Source organism: Bos grunniens, chromosome 6 (genome assembly GCF_055505025.1).
Source record: "Bos grunniens cultivar Pamir isolate PY7600 chromosome 6, Bosgru_T2T1.0, whole genome shotgun sequence".
NCBI lineage: Eukaryota > Metazoa > Chordata > Mammalia > Artiodactyla > Bovidae > Bos > Bos grunniens.
The window spans coordinates 85,855,645-85,878,532 of record NC_141170.1 but is presented as its reverse complement, the minus strand read 5'-3'; the positions used below and the strand labels follow the sequence as shown (position 1 = coordinate 85,878,532).

At 38.8% G+C, this 22,888-nt stretch overlaps 1 long non-coding RNA gene across 7 annotated transcripts in view; it reads left to right on the top strand.

Moving 5' to 3' along the window:
* Nucleotides 1-6,449: 6,449 nt before the first annotated feature.
* The window catches only part of LOC147370963 (uncharacterized), a 476,306-nt gene continuing 459,867 nt past the window's right edge, over nucleotides 6,450-22,888 (top strand). For 6 of the 7 annotated variants that reach the window (XR_015165662.1, XR_015165664.1, XR_015165663.1 and 3 more), the window contains exons 1-2: nucleotides 6,450-6,561; nucleotides 10,215-10,359. This is a non-coding gene — a long non-coding RNA (uncharacterized LOC147370963). Of the gene's footprint in view, nucleotides 6,562-8,855; nucleotides 9,413-10,214; nucleotides 10,360-22,888 lie in introns of those variants that run through there. The other variant, XR_015165667.1, reaches the window with a different exon arrangement.

Below are 22,888 nucleotides of genomic sequence, written 5' to 3'. Positions count from 1 at the left end.
CAGTTTTTCTTTTTGCCAAATGCTATCACCTAGGAATGAATCAGGTGGAGAAGAGGTATAAACTGAGGGTGGAAAGTGATTCTCAATTCATGGAAGATGAAAAAACTAACAATGTGCCAGTCCCATGCCAAAAAAATTATATTAGATTACTTGGAGGTAAGTTTCAGGTATCTGTTTCAAATAATCTTTAGGTAATTCTGGTGATGGTTTAGTTGCTAAGTCGTGTCCGACTCTTGCGACCCTATGGACTGTAGCCTGTCAGGCTCATCTGTCTGTGGGATTCTCCAGGCAAGAATACTGGAGTGGGTTGCCATTTCCTTCTCCAAAAATACATCGGTGGTGGTGGTGGTTTAGTCCCTAAGTCTTTAGGTAATTCTAGTGAGTACCCAGTGTTGAGAATCATTGATTTGTAGATTGCAGAAGTGAGAAGAAACCTGAAAGAAAGACCAGGAAGAAATAGCTAGTGACAAGGAGAAAGAAAATAGAGTGTTGACCTGAAACAAATAGACTGCCAGATATTTCTCCTGCAAAGATGCTTTATCGTGAATCAGGAGAGAATTGTAATTCAGGGTCTTTCACCTTGGTGGACACATGTGAGTCCCCAAACAACAGGGAAGGAGAACGTTTTTATAGAGAGGAAAGGAAATTGGGAGGACTAGACTAAACAATGGAGAAGGCAATGGCACTCCACTCCAGTACTCTTGCCTGGAAAATCCCATGGACAGAGGAGCCTGGTAGGCTGCAGTTCATGGGGTTGTTAGGAGTAGGACACGACTGGGTGACTTCACTTTCACTTTTCACTTTCATGCATTGGAGAAGGAAATGGCAACCCACTCCAGTGTTCTTGCCTGGAGAATCCCAGGGATGGGGGAGCCTGGTGGGCTGCCGCCTATGGGGTTGCACAGAGTCGGACGCGACTGAAGTGACTTAGCAGCAGCAGCAGACTAAACAAAGGGTCCATTGCTTTTCACTGGATGAGTCTTTGTCATGAAAGAAAGTCTATCTTCTTTCTGCTGGGCTTTGCTATTAATTATCTCAGAGCATGAGAGCTTTCCCTTCTGGTCTCCCAACCCTGTTTATTTGAGGCTTCTGTTTATTAGTTTTACATATTTTCCCCTTTTTATCAATATCTGCCTGGGAAAGCATTCCTGATCTAGACAGATTTTTCCAGTTTCAGGGGCTTTTTGTCCCTCAGGGTCAGGAAGGAACTTTCCTGGGTGTATTGTCTCATATTGAAGGTAAAGTGCACCACTGGAATTTTTTAAGGTCACATTTAGGTAACAAGAAGGGGTAGGAGGGAGAACTCTCACTCATTTTTATCTAAAGTTCATATGTTATCAAGATCATAGACATTAACGTTCATAATCTGAAATGTTATATGGTTGTTTCATCAGATGTCACCTGCTTCTGTTTGGGGAAACCTTTATTTTCAGGTCACCAGATGATGTGCGGGCCCAGTCAGGATTTGGCCCTTGCTTTAGCTGTGTTACCTGAATCCAAGAGTCTATTCCTTGGAGTTTGGTGGCACAGTTTACTTAGCAGAACTTGATGGGGAGTTTGGAAAGAGTTCTTCTGGAGTGTCTTTTTGATAGATGAAATTTCTAAGTTGAAAGGTGTGATGTTTAATGTCTTCATCTCCTCAAGGTGTACTGTGAAAAGACTGTCCTGTCAAAAACACAATTATTTTTAGTAGACACAATATTGGAGTATCTCTCCTTTTATCAGTTGTGGGTCAAAGGATCTGGATTTAGAAGGACCAGAAGCAATGCTTTTGGACAAGGTAGTTGGGAGGCCTCTATACATTTTGCAAATTGAGTCTTAATAATACTATTAATGTGTTCAATTAAACCAGAGGATTGAGAGTGGTATGCAAAGTGAACATGTGTAAAACTCACCAAACACAGACTTGTTTCAGTACCTGGTCAGTAAAATGGGTTCCTTGATCACCATGAAGTTTGAGAGGACTTCCCTAGGTAAGGGTTTTCTTATCCAAAAGGACCTTAGCTAGAGAAGAGATAGTACTCTGTCTGCAAGAGAAGGCTTCAGTTCAGAGTGAAAGCATACAGATCATGACTAAACTATATTTATATCTACTAGTTGGAGGAATCTGTATAAAATCCACTTGTGTACACTTGAATTGTTCAATGTGTGTTTGTTCAGTTCCGTCTAACTCTTCGCGATCCCATGGACTGTAGCCCACCAGGCTCCTCTGTCCTTGGGGTTCTCCAGGCAAGAATACTGGAGTGATTTACCATTACCTACTCCAGGGGCTCTTCCTAACCAAGAGGGATCGATCCCACCTCTCTTGCATCTCCTGCATTGGCAGGTGGATTCTTTACCACTAGTGCCACCTGGAATACTCAGTCTAAACGTCTGGGAACAGTATGAACAGCTGTCAATAGGTTGTACTCTTGTGACAAAGCTGCACTTTTTGCAGCCTTGTTAATGTTTCCCCACCAATATTGACTCATGAAGGCTATTATTTTGTCAATTGGCCAATGGTTTAATGCATATACAGTGGTGAGGAGTGGAAATTTTAGAGTATCCTGTAAAACTGGGTTGTTATTTGGTCAAAATAAGAACTTTCTCTTTTTATAAAACCAACAATTATTGAATTTTCAATCTTGCTCTTTTTCCTTTCTGACGTCAATTACTGGGCTTATCTAGCCAGTTTTTCTAAATTATCTTTTGGGGAAATACTTCTTTGGGCCACAAAAGATATTTGGTTACTATTGGTCTCTTTAAGGGCAGTATTCCTTGCAGAAATATCAGCAGGGTGATTTCTCTTAGCTTCCAAGTCAAAGTTGAGAATGCTCTAGAATCTTAATAATAGCTAAAGCAGTAGTTAATAGCACATGCATGAGTGCTCAGTCACTTCAATTGCATCTGACTCTTTGTGACCATATGGACTGTAGCCTGCCGGACTCCTCTGTTCGAGGAATTCTTCAGGAAAGAATACTGTAGTGGGTTGCCATGCCCTCCTCCAGGGGATCTTCCAGATCCAGGGATTGAACTCACATCTTCTGCATTGTAGGCTGAGCCACTTTACTGCTGAGCCACTGGGGAAGCCCTAGGTAACAGTACCGCATTCAATACATCCTGAATATAGGGCCATTTTAAATTTTATTTTTACTGGAATTAAGGAAGTCACATTACTCCCACAACATTCCAAAATCATGGGCTACTCTGAAAGCACATCTAGTATCAGTATAAATATTGGCACTTTTGACCTTGATTAAAGTACACACCCCTATAAGAATGTATAATTTAGTCTGTAGGGCTGAAGCGGCCATAGTAAAGATGCTACCGCAACAACATCAAAGGAAGTTGTAATAGCACAATATTTGCCATTGTCACATTTTAAATAAGAACCATCAGTGAACCATGAATAGTCAGTGATACCCAGTGGAATTTCCTATAAATCTCACAAGGAGTCAGGAGGTGGTCTGTCAGCATTAAGCAGTCATCAGGGACTTCATTGATGATGGAAAGAAGAGCAGCAGGGTTAAGGTTATTACCTTGTGAAAGAGTCCTGTGAAGACAGTTAACAAAAAGACCTCACGGGAGGTGAGGCAGCTGCCTGAGAAGTGCTGAGTTTAATGGGAATTCAGGAAAGCCTCTACAGTATGAGGTATAAAAATAGTCAAAGGGATCCCACAATGATTTATTTGGGTGACCTTAACTAAAAGAGGTGTGACTGTAACAACTAAGGCAAGGAGGGGATCCCCATGCCACAGGGTCAGTTGCTGGCTATAAGGCCTTATAGGTCAACTAAGATTCCTGTGTTTTGGGATAAGAACCCCCAGTATTTCCATCCTGTTTCCTGTACAAAAAGAAAAAGGGGAATCTGATAATTGGGATACAGGTGGGTTTATCAAATAGCTATTTAAGGTTTTGAGGGCTATGTTGTCGGGTCCTGCATGTAAACCACCTATAAATTCAGCTGGATTTGTTATCCTTGTGTAAAACATACAGTACAGGTTTGGACACAGAGAGAAATTTGGAGTTTAATTTCAGCAGTAACCAACTAGCCGAGGAAAACCTCACAGCTGGCACTTAGTTTGGGTTTGGGGAAACTTTAAGACTCGGTGAAATCTGTCTGGGTCTAGTTGTAGCCTTTGTTCTGCTATCAGATGCCCTAACTATTGAACCTATATTTGGGCAAACTGCAATTTTTATTTGGGAAATTTATGTCCCTCTAAGGTGAATTGCTTTAGCAAGTGAATGCTGTCTTCCGGTGAGGGGGCTTGACAGGAGAGCAAAGAAGCAAATCATCCATAAGCGGCAACAAAGTAGAACCTCTGCTGCTGCTGCTAAGTCACTTCAGTCGTGTCCGACTCTGTGCGACCCCATAGACGGCAGCCCATCAGGCTTCCCTGTCCCTGGGGTTCTCCAGGCAAGAACACTGGAGTGGGTTGCCATTTCCTTCTCCAATGCATGAAAGTGAAAAGTGAAAGGGAAGTCGCTCAGTCGTGTTCGACTCTTAGCGACCCCATGGACTGCAGCCCACCCGGCTGCTCCATCCATGGGATTTTCCAGGCAAGAGTACTGGAGTGGGGTGCCATTGCCTTCTCCAAGTAGAACCTCTAGGGGACTTTATATCTTCCAGATCAGCCTTCAGAATTTGCAAGAAATAAGAAATCTCAGTATGACCCTGATGTGTTACTGTGTAGGTAATTGTTTTTTTTCCCCAAATGAAGGCTGAAAGATATTGAGCAGCTTCATCAACTAAAGAATGCACTGAATAAATCAATTACAGTAAAGAATTTACTTCTGATGTATAGAACAGTCTTTTGGACTCTGTGGGAGAGGGAGAGGGTGGGATGATTTGGGAGAATGGCATTGAAATATGTATAATATCATATATGAAACGAGTCGCCAGTCTAGGTTCAATGCACGATACTGGATGCTTGGGGCTGGTGCACTGGGACGACCCAGAGGGATGGTACAGGGAGGGAGGAGGGAGGAGGGTTCAGGATGGGGAACACGTGTATACCTCTGGCGGATTCATGTTGATATATGGCAAAACCAATACAATATTGTAAAGTTAAAAAATAAAATTAAAAAATAAATAAATAAATAAATATGAGGGGGAAAAAAAAAGAATTTACTTCTGGTGGAATGGATATTGGTAGTGTATGAGGTTTAGAGATATCAGTGCTGTTTATTGCTTGTAGATCCTGGACAAAAGTCTACCCTTATGTTTTATCACTGGTAAAATGGGAATGTTACAGTTGCTATCAGCCTTCTTGATATGCCTCAGATGGTAAAGAATCTGCCTGCAATGCAAGAGACCTGGGTTCAATCTCTGGGTTGGGAAGATCCCCTGGAGAAGGGAATGGCTACCCACTCCAGTATTCTTGCCTTCTGGAGAATCTTATGGACAGAGGAGCCGGGTGGTCTACGCTCCATAGTGCTGCATAAAGTTGGATACAATTGCATGTACAGGTGCTAGTACAAGGGATAAAGAGGCCTTGAGCTTTGTAATCTTTTATTATAGACTTCGTGTCTGGAAGGGCTTCTTTATTTACAGAGTATTGATTAACTCTGCAGAGAAGGCAATGGCACCCCACTCTAGTACTCTTGCCTGGAAAATCCCATGGATGGAGGAGCCTGGTAGGCTGCAGTCCATGGGGTCACTAAGAGTTGGACACGACTGAGCGACTTCACTTTCACTTTTCACTTTCATGCATGGAGAAGGAAATGGCAACCCACTCCAGTGTTCTTGTCTGGAGAATCCCAGGGACGGGGGAGCCTGATGGGCTGCTGTCTATGGGGTCACACAGAGTCAGACACAACTGAAGTGACTTAGCAGGACATTAACTCTGGGAAGAGTTTCTGAGGCGTCTATTTGAGTTTTGATGGGGGGTGCACTGTAAATTTCACCAAGAGTTGGAGATTCTGTCAAAAGGAAAGTTGTAGCTAATTTAATAGTGGCAAATTGTCCATGTTTCCAGCATCAGCTCTCGTACTGTCAGACACGGAACAAATAATAGCTATCAAATAAATAAAAGGATCATTTAATTCATCTGATGTGTTACTTTGATGACTGTCAATTTCTAAAATTATTTCCCTCTTTTGGGAGAAAGAAATTTTGGTGTGATACTTCTCTAAGAAGTCTCAGGCTAGTAAATGTATAAGGATGGAGAAACTAATGGGAAAAAGATTTGTATTTCTCAAAGGGCCTAAACAAAGGGAATAGGTTCTGTATGGCCAGGTCACTGAAGATGGTTGCTCTTTGCTCTGGACATCCCCAGCCCAGCCAGTACCTGGCTCACCTACACCTAACTCATATGACAAACCATTTGACGAACCTGTCTATGTACTTGCCCCAGAACCCAGCTAGTGATTGTTCTCATCAAGGGGCTGTAAGGAGCATGTCCCTATTGTCGTTTCCCTGGTAACTAATGAGCCCACCTGATGTCAATGTCTGTAACTGGTTAACCTTGTCCACAGCCCCCCACCCCCACCTCCCTCCTTGGAAGTGAAGCCTGCCGCCATTTCCTGCTTGCCATTCACCTCACACAGTAGGATGTCGCTCCAGAATTTTGCTTCAGACATGTAAGCTCCCTGACCACCTACCTGTTAAACCACTGATATCTCTGTTGCTGACTGCAGGCTCTTTTCTGGGTCTTGAAGTTGGCTAGTCACAAACCTTGTGGACCTGCAGAGTGTGACCCAACAGTTCAGAGACAGGAACCTCTTGGGATTCATTAGAGAGCCCCACTATTTGAGCTGTTTTAATTCTCCAATGCAGGGGTTGTACTACAGTAGCAGGGCTGAGTACCAAGAGTGTGGCTCCAGTATAATTAGGGATTGGAAGAGATTCATTTCCAACCTGGAGAAATGTTTCTCCGAGTCCATTAAGGGGGAGAATTGGGAAGGGCCCTGCAGCTCTTTGGAGCCCCATTATTGAGAACTGGGAGGAGTTTGGAAAGCCTGGTTGGAGGGCTTAAGGACCCTAAAGTGCTTACATTTGTAACAGTCTCTTTTCCAGTGTCCTGACTTTTTATAAAAATAGCAGAGAACTAGTATTATCAAAAGTTTGGCCTCTCTACACACCAGTGCCAAATCAAATCCTGGTGATAGAGTTTTGGGTGAAACCGAAGAGGATAGCTTTATTACTTTACAAGGCAAAGGGAGGCACTCCAGTCTTCTGCCTATGCGTCACAACCCCAGAGGATCTGATGAAGGGTTTTATAACAGTGGTTCAAAGGTGGGTTCTCTGACAAGATTAGGGTGTGAGCAGGGTTTGCATTCCTTTCATCTTGTCTCAGGTGGTTCCATGGCTGCTACTCTCTTGATTAGCAAGGGTTCAGATCTGCCCTTTGAAATCAGGGAAGGTCATGGAGGCTGGTGTCTTGCCTGTAAGAAATGGGGGACAAAAGGCCTCTACCTGGGAGCCCCACAGGGTTCTGCTCTGTTTCACTAGGAGGCTTTGGTTTCATTTAAGAGCCTTTCATTTAGGAGCTGGAGGTAAAAACTGAGAATTTTGCCCTGGAGGTGATTCATCTAGAGTACAAGAGAGGTGGTTTGTCAGGTAAAAGGTAGTTGTGATGCGTTAACATCTGAAGAAAGATTAGAATTTTCTTTAAAAATAATGTGAAGTTGATTGTAATATTGACAGTTTCCTCAGATTTTTGTGGATAAGCCTGAATTTTGTTCAAATAAACTGGCATTGAAAAAGCACTAAAAATTGCTGGATAAAGTTGCCTAGTGATTGCCTGAACCAAATCTTATACATTTGACCCTTTACCAATGAGGGGGTTAGGGGTATGACCCTCGAAAATCCATGTAAAATTCATATTCGGCCTTTGTATATGTGGTTTCATTCCCTCTGTATCACCTCCAAAATGGGTTTATTTCTTGGTGGGTATCAAGTGAAAGACACAACCCAGTCAAATTTCAGAAGGAAGGATTTATTACTTGCAGCAAGTAAGGAGAACACCAGGCATCTTCCCCAAAGCACTGTCTCTCTGAACAGCAAAACTGGAAGTTTTTACCTTTAAAAACTTCCAGTTTTAAGGTAAAGATACATGCATATTCATGAAGGGGCTTGGGTGGTTTACACAGTCTAAGCTTTATTAATTGAGGGGCAGAAAAGGTCAATATCATCAGCCTTTGGGTTTCAGTACATCTGGTGGTTGAATGTTTCAGCCTAATGTTTACCATTGAAACTTTCCAACTGATATTTGATATTGTTACTTCTCTTGCCTGATAATAGGTAATGTTTCTGCATTCTTTTGTTCCCTTAGGATCTTTAATTACTAAGACCTGTTTGAAGACTGGCATCATGGCCAGGCTTAGATCACAATGCAGCTTAAGGCCAAAATTGTCTTTTATGTCGAGAAAGCCATCCCTAATTATCTCTGGGGGACCCTATCTTATGTGCTCATATTTTGCAGTTCCACATCCTCAGATTCAACAGCCAAGGATTGTGTAGTACTGTGATGTTTACTATCGTAAAAAATCTGCATATAAGTGGACCTGTGCAGTTCAAACAAGTGTTGTTCAAGGATCAGCTGTAATAAGCTAGTGGGCTGGTTGCCCATTTTTAATTCTAGAGACCTTTCAGGATTTCCTCATTTAGCAGTTTTCACCCAATGCTAAGCCTGCCCTTCACTGACAAACATATGAAGCAGCTGATATAATTTAGAGAAACCAGGTTGATAAATTTTAATGCCTATATTAAATTCTTTAGCAACTTTGTGAGGATTTTCAGTTACTTTGGAAAAAATCTTTGACTATGGCTCACAGTTCATTTTTATTTCAGGGAGTATAAGTTATTAAGAGGTTAGCTTCTGGATCCTCAAAGCTTATTTTTTTAAATTTTTCTTTGTCTGTGCTGGGTTTTAGTTGTGGCACCTGGAGTCTTCATTGCTACATGCCAAATCTTTAGTTGCTGCACCTGGTATCTGGTTCCCTGATCAGGGATCAAACAGGACCCTTGCATTGGGAGCAGAGTCTTAACCACTGGACCACCAGGAAGTTCCAGAAAACTTAATTTTAAAGGGACAAATTAATAGGAAAAGAGAATAAGAGTTTCAGAGAAAAGGGGAAGTTTAGTGAGGAAATTTGAGGGTATAGTGTAGATGCAGTCAGTGTAGAAGGAAGGTCTGAAGATAGTACAGGAGGTGAAGTTGGGCCATGATGAGCAGAAGGAGAGGGTCAAGACCACCCAAAGGTGATGTCTGAGGCAAAGAAGTGAAGGAAGAAAAGCCTGGTAGCTTGGGGACCATTTTATATTGTTTTGTTTGTTTTCCTCAGTTCCTCTTAAAATCATGTTTTTTGGAGGGGCAAGTTTAGTTTTCTGATAAAGTTGGAAAGCCTCAAAATACGAAATGAAATAAGTACTCCGTTCAGTTCTGGAAATTTTAGTTATTGTAATCCAATTTGGTTTTAAGAAAATTAGGTATGTACATTTCAAAATTTCTCCATAATGGTCATTGATGTTCTAAATTGCCTTTTGTCATTTGGTTAGAAAGTCACAAGAGGAAGGGCTATTTTTTAAAAATATTGGATGGGCTGGAATCCTGGGGAAGGGAAAAGGGTGAGGGGAGGTGTCCTCAAAATACTTTGAAAACTGGGACCCCATTTCCTAGAGGTTTTTGCGCTAGACTAAAGAACAATTTTCAAACAAGTTACAGCACAAATGGCTCAGTCTAAACAACTGGCAAATCAATCCCTGTCAATTCAAAGGAAACTACTTAGTCCCAGAGGAGCCAGGCCAAAGTCTTTTTCAGCCCATTTCTAGAGAATAGCCCTTCCAAAGAAATAGGCTGAAGAGGGAACAATGCAGTTTCATTTGAAGCAACTCCTTCCTGAGGAATTGTGCTGAAGGCATTTTCAGCCAGCTTCAGATGAAATAGTATGATATAAATATCAGAACAAAGTGCCAAATGAGTACTTGTAAACAGAACAAGGCCTTAAGGAGAAAGAGGAAGCCTTTAAATAGATCCTGAATAAGGTCTGGACAGGCTTTGCTTGTAGCTCAGCTGGTAAAGAATCCACCTGCAATGCGGGAGACTTGGGTTTGATCCCTGGGTTGGGAAGATCCCCTGGAGGAGGGCATGACAACCTACTCCAGCCAGAGGAACCTGGCGGGCTACAGTCCATAGGCTAGCAAAGAGTCAGACAAGACTGAAGTGACTTAGCACAGATGCAGTGAACAACAAGGGGCTCGATTGTGAACACTGCACCTGTTTTCTCACCAGCTTCAGAGCCTTCTGGAGTCTTCTCTGGTCCCAGCATGGGCCACCAAATGGTGACCTGAAACAAATAGACTGCCAGATATTTCTCTAGCAAAGGTGAATTTATTCCAGACCAACAGCGAATTGAAATTCTGGATCTGCAGCATTGGTGAGTCATTTGAGCAAGTCCCTGTATGGTAAGGGAGGGAGAACACTTTTATAGAGGAGAAGGAAGCTGGGAGGGCTGCAGTAAACAGAGCCCATGACTTTTCATTGTCTGAGTCCTTGCCAGGAAAGAAGAGGGTCTTTCTTCTTCCTGCTGGGCTCTGCTACTGTCACACGGTGTGGGTACTTTCTCTTTAAGTCTCCCAGGTCTGTTTAAAAAGGTTGTTGTTAATTAATTTTGGGAGAGAGTTGGAGTGGGGGACGGGAGCAGGAGAATTGTGGTTCCCAAAGCTGGGTGAATAAATTGGAGGAGGAGGGTGTTATCAGTTATATCATGTGCTACTGACAGGCTAAGTAAGGTAAGTACTAAAACTTGGTCACTGGCTCTAGCAATACAGCCATCCTTTGTAAACTTATAGAAGATGGTTCTATGTGCTCAAGAGAAACAGAAAATGTGGGAGAATTAGAAAACAATTATATAGACAACCCTTTAAAGGAGTTTTTCTCTAAAGGAGGGAGCAGAGGAATGTGTAGTCAGTGGTAAACTTATGGAATTAGGAAAGGGGTTTTCCCCTAAATATTAAAAAGCATCTATAAATCTTGGTTTTAAATGATGAAATGGGGGTTAATTTAATTAAAACAAAACTGTCCAGAGAATGGTTTAAGTAGCTTGAAAGCCAGGCTGAGACAAATGTTATTAAGAAGACAAAAGGTATGCCAGGAAGAATTCATGGAGCAAAGACCAAAGTCCCTTTCAAATTCAAGCAGAAATGAAACTGTTTCCCAGTCTGTGACAAAATTAATGCCACTCCAATCTCACACTATGCTTAACAGTTTTAATGATGCCATCTTAAAATGAAAACCTGGGAGTATGTTGGTATGAATCAAATTACCATAAATTTCTAAATGCTTGAAATCTGAAAATAGACAAAAATCTTCATTGGTAAATGAAAATGAATCAAACAATGAAATGCTAGTTGGAGATGAAAAACATGTACCAAAGCAGGAGCAAAGCACACAGTAATTAAATGTAGAGACATCTAGTTTATCTGATACTGTCAGAGAAATAGTTCTTCCACCTAAAGGTAATATTCAGATGATTGACATTTACCCTGTTAAGTGCTGTAATTATTTTTGGTTTTAACTATTTTGATGGATATCACTCTTAAATGAATTACATAGTTCTGTGCCTTATTAAACAAGAGATACTGAGTACAATCTATTCTTTGATGACCTGGATTAATAATGGCAGATAGATGTAATGGAAAAAATACAGAGCTGATGTTGAGATAGGTTTAACCAGCTCCTCCAATTACTGACTTTGTGAACTTGGATAAGTTGTTCTCTGACCTCTCATTTATTTCTATAATTGGAGAAAAAATTATATACCTTGTAAGGTTATTGTTAGGATTAAAATATTAAGATATTTGTAGATAGCATTCAAAATGTCAGTAATCATTTTACTATGATATGATTTACAACTGATTTCCTTGAAAGTTATTGCAGTTACTGCAATGATGATCAAGAGAGGGTGAATAGAAAAAGATACAAAATAAAGGGCTCATGTTTGAAGGAACACATAATTTGCATACTAGGTGAATCTGGAACAAAAAATGGTGGGAAATTTACCTGAGGAAACCATGATAGATTAGGGAAAAGCAGAGAGGGAGTTTATAAAGGCACATAAGAGATGTTCCATAATCATATAAAGACCTTCACATTTTGAAAAGTAAATCTCTTGCATGTATATATACCTCTGTAAAATTTGCCAAAAATGTAAAAATACTACGCATAAATGTCGTAGGGTATGTTCTGTTTGTGTGGTATGTGTTTGAAGCATCTAGAATGTTATCAGATGTTGATGTTGTCACTCTAAGCTCTTAAAAACTACAACACTTGTGGGAAAAAAAAAAAGCATCCATTTGCTACAGCTGCTTAAAAAAATTGTACATTTTCTCAGAAGGTTCCTTCCTATTGTCTATACTTAAATAATTTGGCAGGTAATATCAGAGATTACTGTTTGGTGTTAAAATCACAAAAAGATAGCTTCTTTTTTTTCCTCCTCATTTTCATTTTTGTTGTTGTTTGGTGACTTTCAGAGAACAGAATCAAAATAAAATTGAAATCTAGCATTTTTAATTTCTACAAAGTAAAAAAGTAGTAGAAGAAAAACTTTCTTATTTTTTCCTTAAAATTGCCTGAAAGCGTTAAAGTGAGAGTGTCAGTTAGTCATGTCCGACTCTGCAAACCCATGGACTGTAGCCTGCCCGGCTCCTCTGTCCAAGGGATTTCCCAAGCAAGAATCCTGGAGTAGGTTGCCATTTCCTTTCCAGGGGATCTTCCCGACCCAGGGATCAAATACTTGTATGTTGCATCTCCTGCATTGGCAGAGGGATTCTTTACCACTAGCACCACCGGGGAAGATAAAATTGCATAGTTAATGTTATTCAGGATTATCTTTCCTTTCTATAGCTGATACATAAGTTAAAATTAAAATTCAGAGGAAAAAGCAAGAAAGCCCCAAACTTGGATTCAGATCAAACAGTATTATCCATGAGGAATAAGCATATTCTTTAAGTTTTTATATCAGTGATTTAATTTTTCTGTCAATCATCACAAGCATATTATATTCACATCAGTACAATAATTCCACAGAAGGTTATATAAATATAGTGACAAATACCTGTACATAGCAAACTTATACAAATGCAAAGAGAGACATTCAAGTCATAAGTTTAGAGGGACCCTAAAAAATTTAAAAAAGGACAATGAAGATTAGAGAATGATGGCAAATTAATAAACAAGACACTTTTGAGGAAATAATTTTAAAAGAACAAATGCCACTGATTGTGTGTATATGTTTTATCTTCTTTTATGTATTATTTGACTTTTTAAATCGGGAGTTCCAAAATTTAGATGAGTCTTATTAGGCTTCCAAATCCATGGAGGATGAAGTTAATGACATTTTAAGTTTCCATAATTACTTCATAATTACGTTTTCAACAGGGTACAAATTAGTCAAGATGTATGCTAATTGGATAGTAAAGGTCTGCAACCATTTCTAAGTGATCAATATAATAATCAAACTATGTTTAAAATTTGTGTTGTGTGATACCTTTTTTTATAATCTTATTTAGCAAGGCTTTTATAAGTAAAATGCTCTATTCATTTGGTTAGAAGAGATGACTAAACTGCTTTTACTAAGCATTGTTTAGAAATTGAAGAAATTTCTTCTTTAGAAAATGTTTTTTTTTCTTTTAATTTTATTTTATTTTTAAACTTTACAATATTGTATTGGTTTCGCCAAATATCGAAATGAATCCGCCACAGTATACACGTGTTCCCCATCCTGAACCCTCCTCCCTCCTCCCTCCCCATACCATCCCTCTGGGTCATCCCAGTGCACCAGCCTCAAGCATCCAGTATCGTGCATCGAACCTGGACTGGTGACTCATTTCATACATGATAGTATACGTGTTTCAATGCCATTCTCCCAAATCTTCCCACTCTCTCCCTGTCCCACAGAGTCCATAAGACTGTTCTATACATCAGTGTCTCTTTTGCTGTCTCGTATACAGGGTTATTGTTACCATCTTTCTAAATTCCATATATATGCGTTGGTATACTGTATTGGTGTTTTTCTTTCTAGCTTACTTCACTCTGTATAGTAGGCTCCAGTTTCATCCACCTCATTAGAACTGATTCAAATGTATTCTTTTTTAACGGCTGAGTAATACTCCATTGTGTATATGTACCACTGCTTTCTTATCCATTCATCTGCTGATGGACATCTAGGTTGCTTCCATGTCCTGGCTATTAGGAACAGTGCTGCGATGAACATTGGGGTACACATGTCTCTTTCCCTTCTGGTTTCCTCAGTGTATATGCCCAGCAGTGGGATTGGTGGATCACAAGGCAGTTCTATTTCCAGTTTTTTAAGGAATCTCCACACTGTTCTCCATAGTGGCTGTACTAGTTTGCATTCCCACCAACAGTGTAAGAGGGTTCCATTTTCTCCACACCCTCTCCAGCATTTATTGCTTGTAGATTTTTGGATCGCAGCCATTCTGACTGGCGTGAAATGGTACCTCATAGTGGTTTTGATTTGCATTTCTCTGATAATGAGTGATGTTGAGCATCTTTTCATGTGTTTGTTAGCCATCTGTATGTCTTCTTTGGAGAAATGTCTATTTAGTTCTTTGGCCCATTTTTTGATTGGATCATTTATTTTTCTGGAATTGAGATGTAGGAGTTGCTTGTATATTTTTGAGATTAGTTGTTTGTCAGTTGCTTCATTTGCTATTATTTTCTCCCATTCTGAGGGCTGTCTTTTCACCTTGCTAATAGTTTCCTTTGTTGTGCAGAAGCTTTTAAGTTTAATTAGGTCCCATTTGTTTATTTTTGCTTTTATTTCCAATATTCTGGGAGGTGGGTCATAGAGGATCCTGCTGTGATGTATGTCGGAGAGTGTCTTGCCTATGTTCTCCTCTAGGAGTTTTATAGTTTCTGGTCTTACGTTTAGATCTTTAATCCATTTTGAGTTTATTTTTGTGTATGGTGTTAGAAAGTGGTCTAGTTTCATTCTTTTACAAGTGGTTGACCAGATTTCCCAGCACCACTTGTTAAAGAGATTGTCTTTAATCCATTGTATATTTTTGCTTCCTTTGTCAAAGATAAGGTATCCATATGTGCGTGGATTTATCTCTGGGCTTTCAATTTTGTTCCATTGATCTATATTTCTGTCTTTGTGCCAGTACCATACTGTCTTGATGACTGTGGCTTTGTAGTAGAGCCTGAAGTCAGGTAGGTTGATTCCTCCAGTTCCATTCTTCTTTCTCAAGATAGCTTTGGCTATTTGAGGTTTTTTGTATTTCCATACAAATTGTGAAATTATTTGTTCTAGCTCTGTGAAGAATACCATTGGTAGCTTGATAGGGATTGCATTGAATATATAAATTGCTTTGGGTAGTATACTCATTTTCACTATGTTGATTCTTCCAATCCATGAACATGGTATATTTCTCCATCTATTAGTGTCCTCTTTGATTTATTTCACCAGTGTTTTATAGTTTTCTATATATAGGTCTTTAGTTTCTTTAGACAGATATATTCCTAAGTATTTTATTCCTTCCGTTGCAATGGTGAATGGAATTGTTTCCTTAATTTCTCTGTTTTCTCATTATTAGTGTATAGGAATGCAAGGGATTTCTGTGTGTAATTAAAAAGATTTATTTTGCATTCAGGTATAATTGATGTACGGCATTGTGTTAGTTTCAGATGTGCAGCAAAGTGATTTAGTTATACATATATCTATCCTTTTTCAGATTCTTTTCTCATATAGGTTATTAAAGAGTATTGAGTAGAGTTCCCTGTGCTGTACAGTAGTTCCTTGTTGATTATCTATTTTATATATAGTCACGTGTACATGTTCTACCCAAAGTTTTACTATATGCCATCCCCTCACCTTTCCCCTCTGGGAGCCATGGATTAATTTTCTAATTCTGAGTTTGTTTTGTAAATAAGTTCATTTGAATCGCTTTAGTTTCCACATATAACTGATACCAAATGATATTTATCTTTCTCTTTCTTATTCCACTTAGCATGAATTTCTAGGCTTATCCATGTGGCTGCAAGTGGTATTATTTCATTCTTTCTTGTGATTGAGGAATATTCCATTGTATAAATACATCTTCTTTATTCCTTCCACTGTCAATGGAGATTTAGGTTTTTCTGTGTCTTAGATACTGTGAATAGTGCTGCTGCCGTGAACACAGGGGTGTGTGTATCTTTTTGAATTATGGTTTTGTCTGGATATATGCCAGGATTGGAATTTCTGGATCATATAATAGCTCTATTTTTGTTTTTTTTAAGGAACCTCCATACTATTCTCCATAGTGGCTGTACCAATTTACATTCCTTTTTCCCCCCAACACCCTCTCCAGCATTTATTGTTTGTAGACGACTTTTGGGGGATGGCCATTCTGACAAGTGTGAGTTGATACTTCACTGAAGTTTTGATGTGCATTTCTCTGATAGTGATACTGAGCATCTTTTTATGTTATTTTTGGGCATCTGTATTAGATACCTTCTTTTAATTGTGCATGTCAAATAATGTTCACTGTATTCCAGTATGAATGTGTTGTTTCAGGAGAGTTAGATTTGCAAAAGCACCTTGTGAAAGATCTCTTCATAGGGGAACATGTTGTGGAAAGGAACTCACAGGATAAAACTTTCAAAATCAAAACAAGGCAAATTATAAATTAACTGATGAAGTCAAGGAAATATGTCTTCATTGTTGGCATTTTAGGGATACTAACAGGTAGTCACAACACCAGAGTTTAGGTCATAGTTGGAAAGTCTTTCTGTAAATGACTTAAAAAAAATATTTATTTTTGGTTGCGCTGGGTCTTCGTTGCTGCCCTGGCTTTTCTCTAGTTGAGGTGCATGGGCTTCTTATTATGGTGGCTTCTCTTGTTGCAGAGCACAGGCTCTAGGGCAAAGGGGCTTCAGTAGTTGCAGCACATAGGCTCAGTAGTGGTGGCCCTCGGGCTCTAGCGCACAGGCTCAATATTTGTGGCATATCGGGTTAGTTGCTCTGTGGCATGTGGAATCTTCCTGCTTCAGGGATCAAACCCATGTTTCCTGTGTTGGCAGGAAGATTCTTTACCACTGAGCAACCAGGGAAGCCCCTCATGTTTTTATGTGTACTGTAAATATCAATGTATATAGTGTATGTTATTGCCTTGAATAACTACCTTTTAGAGCAATTACACTAAGTAAAAAAAGTTATGTTTATATTCATTCATTCAATTTTGATGCTTTTTATTTTTGGTGTATAACATATGTATGATCTTATGATTACTTCTGCCTGAAATAACTGTGTTATAGGACAGGTCTGCTGGCAACAAACTCTTAATAGTTTTATTTTTTCCCCCTGATAAAATCTTTATCTCTTCATCTTTAAATTTATGGATATAGAATTCTAGGTTGAATTTTTTTGTTTCCAATTTTAAAGATCTCGATTTTCTACTATCCTGTGGGTTTCTAATGAGATGTCTGTGATAATTCTTATCGTTTCCATTGTATGAAAGTTGTCCTTCCCAACCCCAGCCCACCTTTGATTGCCCTCAGATTTCCTTTTCTTTTTAGTTTGAGTGTGATACTTAGTTTTTATTGTGTTAGTATATTTTCTCCTTGCTGTACTCTGTGGTTTGGTGTCTGTCACCACTAATTTTGGAAGCTTTAAAGCTGTTGTATAATTTCTATTTCTATATTTTCATGTTTACTCATACTTTTATTGGCTGTTTGAATTTACTAATGAGCCCATCAAAGGCATATTCATTTCTGTTACTGTGTTTTTAATTTCTAGTTTATATTTGATTATTTCTGATAGTTTCAACTCTGTATTGAAATTATCCACTCGATTTAGATCTAGCATGTTTGACCATCTTTCCATTAGAGCTGTCAACATGTTAGTTCTTTTAAAATCTGTCTGAAAATACCAATATCTATATCATATCTGAATTTGGCAATTGTTTTATATTTTCAGACTTTTTCCTCTTTGCCATCTGTCATCCTCTGTAAATTTTGTTGACAGCTGATCATGTTATGTGGGAAAGTAGACTCTTAGGTGATAGGACTATAAAGTGAGGATTTGTGTGAATCTAGTTATACTGTGTTTGCAGTATGCCCTTGCTGTGGGCATCAGAGGGTTCCTCTAGTGACCTTTTATTCTCTGCTCTTGGCTTCAGGTCTTCCTTTTACAAATGTTGCTCAGAGAGAATCTGTCTCTTGCAGACCTCCCAGCTGTAATTCACTGGTATTTTTACTGGAGGCTGGTAGGGTGTAGGTCAGAGAAGCACATGCTAATGTACTAAGTGAATCTTAGTCTTTGGAGTGTACAGTGTGCCTGTGTCATTGAGGTTGTTGACCTTGTCCAGGGTGCCTGTTCTTCCTCCACAGGCACGGTTTTTCTTCCTTTCTTATCTTTTTTCCTTATTTGTTTTCTGAACTCCTGTGGCGTCCTGCAGTGTTCCCAGTCTATCTCCTTGAGGTGCTCTTCCTTACAAATGGAAACTTTTATTTATTTATTTATTTTATTTTTACCCTCACATGAGATAGTGTTATGGGCTAAATTGTGCTCGCCCCCACAAAATTCCTATGTTGAAGGCCTAAACTCTAGTACCTCAGAGTATGACTATATTAGGAAGTAAAGCCATTAAGGTAAAATAAGGTTCTTAAGGTGGTCTTTAATCCAGTCTCTCTGATGCCTATGAAGAGGAAATTGGACATGCAAAGAGATACCAGTATACATATGTATGTTAAACATCACTGTTACAGACTGATAAAAATATCTTTTTCCACGTGGAGTGTAATACTGAAAATAAAAGTACACATTATATGTGGTGAATATTTAAGATTTTTTTCAATGTCTAGAATTCACTTTTTACCACACCTACTCTTATTTAGAGAAATTACCTTTTCCCCCTATATGTCCACTAATCTGCAGCATGTTATCTAGGCTAGATTAATATATACTTATTTCCTAAAAATTTGATCATGAACAGAAGGACAGTGGAACTGAAAATGGTTGCATTTCCAGTCATCCCAAGGCTAAAACTTTGACCATAATGATTCTGCTATTGAAATGTTATTTTGTTTCTGTTCTCAAAGACAGGTTAGTTTCTACAATTTAGGTCTGACGTTCTAGAATCCCTCAGATTCTGTTTCAAATATCTTCCAATAAATTCCATTTTGCTTGATTAGATGAGTTTCTGCTGCTTGCAATGAAACAATCCCAACTGTTAATCATAATAGAAGATGCTGCTTTATGGCTTGTTTGTTTACAAATGAAACTTTAGTTTTTCAATGCATTTGTTCATATGTTGTAGTTACCTCATTATAGGATTAGAATATATGTTTTAAGTTTTTCTTGAAACATTATTCTTAAAGCTTGCTTTTGGAAACAAACATTAAAAAATTGCAATAATCTGTGAAGCGATTCAAAGATGCGCACACTCAGCGGGGGTACCTGAAACTGGGACAGGTGTTAAACAGTTCAACCAAATGTACAATTGGCTGGAACACGAAGATCATCTGAATTGACTGTGAGAGTTAGGCACACATAAGCTGTTAAATTTCCCTGTAGGAGTTCTCTTACTTTCTTAGTATGCCCTAGATTATTTGACTCCATGAACCACTGTTATCTCAAGGGTAGCATTGATGACACACAGTAGAAATTGGTTGCAGTAACTCAAGCTTGCAGCTAGTGAATATGTAACAGGAGGCAGAGATAATTTTATGCTAAGTAAATAGTTCCTAGTGGTTATACGTATGGGCTTCCCCGGTGGCTCAGTGGTAAAGAATCTGCCTGCAATGCAGGAGACACAGGTTTGATCCCTGGAACTTGGGAAGATTCCCTGGAAGGAGGGCATGGCAGTTCACTTCCAGTACTCTTGATGGGCAATCCCTTGGACAGAGTGGCCTGGCAGGCAATGGTCTGCACTGAGTCTGACATACAAAAATTAATGATATAGTCTTGAGAAATGGATAATAGAATAATGCTACAGGCTAAAGAAAAAGTATTCAGTCTATTCCTGTATTTTTACTTCCCTTTTTAAACAAGAATCAGGTGTTTGGTACAAATCTAACAATGAAGAATAGTGGAAAACTGTGTCATTAACTTTCCCTTCATATCTGCTTTGGGTCTCTAGATGTCAGCCTCTGAGAATAATAGAGATAGGAAGGTAAAAGAGTAGACAATTTGCCAATTAAACAAATTTTATAATACTTTCAAAATTGGCTGTAAATGTAATTAAAATGCCCTCCTCCCAAGATATCAAGTTCTAATCCCAGCCTCTGAATATGTACCCTTACATGACAGAAAGAACTTTGTAGATGTGATTAAATGAAATATATTTTAAAAAATGTTTTTATTTATAAGTTAGTAAATCATGTTGCATGATTTGAAATTCAGATGGTGCAATATTCTTTAAATTATTTTAGGCTGCACTGGGTCTTCGTTGCTTTGTGCAAGTTTTCTCCAGTTGTGGTTTGCAGGCTACTCATGGGGGTGGCCTCTCTGACTGCAAAGCACAAGCTGTAGCAGACCGGCTCAGTAATTGTGGCACACAGGCTTAGTTGCCCATGGTATGTGGAACCTTCCTGGACCACAGATCAAACTCACGTCCCCTGCAATGGCAGGCTGATTCCTAACCACTAAACCACCAGGGAAGTCCCTAAATGAAATATCTTTAAGTGGGATGATTATCCTGGGTCATCCAGATAGGCTCAAATGAATCACAGAGGTCCTTGTAAAAGGGAGGCAGGAAGGTTGAAGAAGGTGGAAGAAAGAGTGATGAAGGAAGCAGAGTTTGGAATTAGGCACTTTGCAGAGGAAGTAAGGGAACCATGAGCCCAGAAATTCTAGAATCCAGAAAAAAAGGCAAGGAGATGGATTTTACACTGTACTTCCAGAAGAATCTAGCTTTACTGACACTCTGAGTTTTAGCTTCATAAGGTTAGTTTTGGATATCTGGGCTGTAGAACTGTAAGTAAATATTTTAAACCACTAAATCTGTGGTAATTTGTTATAGCACCAGTAGGAAACTGATATAAAAATAATCAATATTTTCTTTTTTATTTTATTTTTTTAAATTTTATTTTATTTTTAAACTTTACAATATTGTATTGGTTTCACCAAATATCGAAATGAATCCACCACAGGTATACATGTGTTCCCCATCCTGAACCCTCCTCCCTCCTCCCTCCCCATACCATCCCTCTGGGTCGTCCCAGTGCACCAGCCCCAAGCATCCAGTATCGTGCATCGAACCTGGACTGGTGACTCATTTCATATATGATATTATACATATTTCAATGACGTTCTCCCAAATCATCCCAACCTCTCCCTCTCCCTCAGAGTCCAAAAGACTGTTCTATACATCAGTGTCTCTTTTGCTGTCTTGTATACAGGGTTATTGTTACCATCTTTCTAATTCCATATATATGCATTAGTAGACTGTATTGGTGTTTTTCTTTCTGGCTTACTTCACTCTGTATAGTAGGCTCCAGATTCATCCACCTCATTAGAACTGATTCAAATGTATTCTTTTTAATGGCTGAGTAATACTCCATTGTGTATATGTACCACTGCTTTCTTATCCATTCATCTGCTGATGGACATCTAGGTTGCTTCCATGTCCTGGCTATTATGAACAGTGCTGCGATGAACACTGGGGTACACGTGTCTCTTTCAATTCTGGTTTCCTCAATGTGTATGCCCAGCAGTGGGATTGCTGGGTCATAAGGCAGTTCTATTTCCAGGTTTTTAAGGAATCTCCACACTGTTCTCCATAGTTTGCATTCCCACCAACTGTGTAAGAGGGTTCCCTTTTCTCCACACCCTCTCCAGCATTTATTGCTTGTAGACTTTTGGACCGCAGCCATTCTGACTGGTGTGAAATGGTACCTCATAGTGGTTTTGATTTGCATTTCTCTGATAATGAGTGATGTTGAGCATCTTTTCATGTATTTGTTAGCCATCTGTATGTCTTCTTTGGAGAGATGTCTATTTAGTTCTTGGGCCCATTTTTTGATTGGGTCATTTATTTTTCTGGAATTGAGCTGTAGGAGTTGCTTGTATATTTTTGAGATTAGTTGTTTGTCAGTTGCTTCATTTGCTATTATTTTCTCGCATTCTGAAGGCTGTCTTTTCACTTTGTTAATAGTTTCCTTTGTTGTGCAGAAGCTTTTAAGTTTAATTAGGTCCCATTTGTTTATTTTTGCTTTTATTTCCAATATTCTAGAAATATAGATCAATGGAACAAAATAGAAAGCCCAGAGATAAGGTGTCCATAGGTGCATGGATTTATCTTTGACAAAGGTGGCAAGAATATACAATGGATTAAAGACAATCTCTTTAACAAGTGGTGCTGGGAAAACTGGTCAACCACTTGTAAAAGAATGAAACTAGAACACTTTCTAACACCATACACAAAAATAAACTCAAAATGGATTAAAGATCTAAACGTAAGACCAGAAACTATAAAACTCCTAGAGGAGAACATAGGCAAAACACTCTCCAACATACATCACAGCAGGATCCTCTATGACCCACCTCCCAGAATATTGGAAATAAAAGCAAAAATAATCAATATTTTCATTTTTGGTTCTGAGTTGATAACCTGTGCAAAACAAGAGTATTATTTACTTTAGGATATTGAAATAATGTCAATATTTAATTGCAATTTTATAATGATTATTTTTTTAAATAGTATACTTGCCAGTCTTTAAGGTAAAGCTGTATTAAATAACTGTTTTGATCACTGCAATAAGGAAAGACCTTAGTAGTTTCTTTTAAAAATGTCACTTATACTATTCAAATAAGTTACATATTAAACAACCTATGGAAAATTATATTGCTTGCATTTTTGGTTGTTCATTCAATTCACTATTATGTGAGACAACTTAAAAATGTATATTTCAGAAACTTAAAAGTGATATGAGCAACTACAGAAAAATACTTTCATGAG